Source organism: Diaphorina citri, unplaced genomic scaffold (assembly GCF_000475195.1).
Source record: "Diaphorina citri unplaced genomic scaffold, Diaci psyllid genome assembly version 1.1 scaffold34, whole genome shotgun sequence".
NCBI lineage: Eukaryota > Metazoa > Arthropoda > Insecta > Hemiptera > Psyllidae > Diaphorina > Diaphorina citri.
Genome location: NW_007377471.1, coordinates 410,586 through 412,825, shown reverse-complemented (window position 1 = coordinate 412,825; position 2,240 = coordinate 410,586). Strand labels below are relative to the sequence as shown.

General features: G+C 34.9%; 1 protein-coding gene across 1 annotated transcript in view; it reads left to right on the top strand.

Annotated features, from left to right (window-relative positions):
• Window positions 1-839: 839 nt before the first annotated feature.
• LOC103511607 (nuclear receptor corepressor 1) overlaps window positions 840-2,240 on the top strand; it is an 84,829-nt gene continuing 83,428 nt past the window's right edge. The window contains exon 1 of the mRNA XM_026825358.1: window positions 840-1,273. The gene's annotated coding sequence lies outside the window, so the exon portion shown is untranslated. The remainder of the gene's footprint in view (window positions 1,274-2,240) is intronic.

Genomic DNA, 2,240 nt, shown 5'->3' with positions numbered 1-2,240 from the left:
GGATAAGGAAAGTCGTGTGATGTTCACACCAGATATTTTTTTTTTTATACCATTTCTAACTGGGGTTTCTGCTAAATTATCTTGAGATGATGAGATTAATGGATATATTTTCATGGGATATTTTATTTCAAATTCTCAGAATGATGTGGCTTGGCGTTAGTGGCTGGAACGTAGGAGTCAGGTCATAAGGTGAGTCCAAGCCAAGTCCATGATTCAGTCATGTCAGAATCACAAGTGAGGTACCAAACCTAACTGAATCATGATATTCTCAATATATATCTAGCGTAGTCGAATAGGAAATATTTTCTAGGGAAAATGTTAAAAAAAAACAAGAGTTTCACCGACATCCTCCTTCCAACACGTGAATCGAAAAAATAAAATAAAAACATTAAAAACGAAATTCAGAAAAATATACGAGCAAAAAAACATTATTTTGTGTTTCCAGGGAGCTATAAATCCTACCCTGCAGAACGAGTCCATTCGACACGGACACCCCTCGTTTAAGAATGAAGTAATGGACTCGCCCAAACAAGTTTGTATGGCCGACATGAATACCTTCCAACAATACAAGATGGTTGAAGTTTTAATTTCCAAAAAGGATTTTTTTCTCAAGTTCTTACAGAAAATCGTGTTTTTCTAATTAAAAAAGCTAGATTTTTCCAATCAAATTGTCCCATTGGAAAGTGTTTTTCTCCTAGTTTTCATTGGTATAACCCAGGTTTTCCAAAAGTCATCCAAAACGGAGAAATTTCATCTTTTTCCTCTTAGCTCGCTCACGTTCACATTGTTGTAAACTGAAAGATCAGTGTGTTGTGTAAAAGAGAAGTGATTTTTTCATCTTTTTCCTCTTAGCTCGCTCACGTTCACATTGTTGTAAACTGAAAGATCAGTGTGTTGTGTAAAAGAGAAGTGATTTTTTTATATTTTCAAACAAATAACTCAAATAACGACGTGTAAATTTAGTTTTCTCTATTTTAAATAATGTATATAGTTGGTCTACATTTATCTTGGTTTAGTTAATAAATTAGTTGTTACTCAAATTTACCAAAATCTGCATCTAGGTCACCTTGCGTCATCAGTTTGGAAAGGAAAAGAAATTTGGTTCTCACAAAATTTTCCTGTCCATCTTTCCACTCAAAAGTCGCTCGATTCGGTTTCATTTTCTACGGGGCATAGGTGGTTTAAGTTTTCAAGGGGTCGCATAATTCGTGGTCCAAGCTTTTTGTAAATTCTTTCATCTCGAAGCTTGCTGCACGTTTTCATGGAAATTAAGGTAAGCATTATCTTGTTGAAGGAATAACCTTGGTGGTTATGATTTTCATTTAGATTACTTTGCAGACAATGCCATATTGATGGTCCATACCACAGGCACACCCTAAACAGCAGTAAAGGTCAAGTAAATACATTCATTTTGTCATTGCTCTCTACATACCTTCCTACACTCATACCTTTCAATTGCTCAACATTTTCATAATACACTAGTAATTTTTCAATTTATGATGAAAAGTCTACCTATCTAAGAAAGGTCAAGTAAATACATTCATTTTGTCATTGCTCTCAACATACCTTCCTACACTCATACCTTTCAATTGCTCAACATTTTCATAATCCACTAGTAATTTTTCAATTTATGATGAAAAGTCTACCTATCACTGGAGAGAAATGCCAGAAAATAGTGTGGGCGGGCCGTGCGGGAGGAAACATCCTCAGTAGAAAGTCATAAAAACGGGATTTTTTTTGGAATTTATATTTCCCATCGCGCGTCGTTAACGGGAATTTTTTTTATAGCTCCATGCCAATTTCGGCTCCTTTTCCCCCTTTGCTACGCTTCAAATTTCGCCCCCTTTTTTATGGTCTTTTTATACTGATAAAATATCGTACTTTGGGTTTGTGCTATTCTTGCCTTTCTACTTTCTCGGAAAACTCTACCTATCTACCTATTTATTTCACACTTTCTTTGTCTTGAATTCAGGTACCTACTTACCTATCTACATCCTACTGGATTTTGGGGCATGATTGTTGGATGGGAAATTAATTATCTACTTTCCTACTGACTCATTGAAAAAATAGCAATTTTATTGCCCTCTAGGTAGGTACTTATCTGACTTCCATCACTTGACTTATATCCAACTTCTCAATATTCTGATATACCTACTTACTTACCTACTATAAAATGGTTTTTTCTGAATTCTGATTCAAAGTGTGCCTATTATTTCCTCTTTCCTTTGTCTAATTTAGAA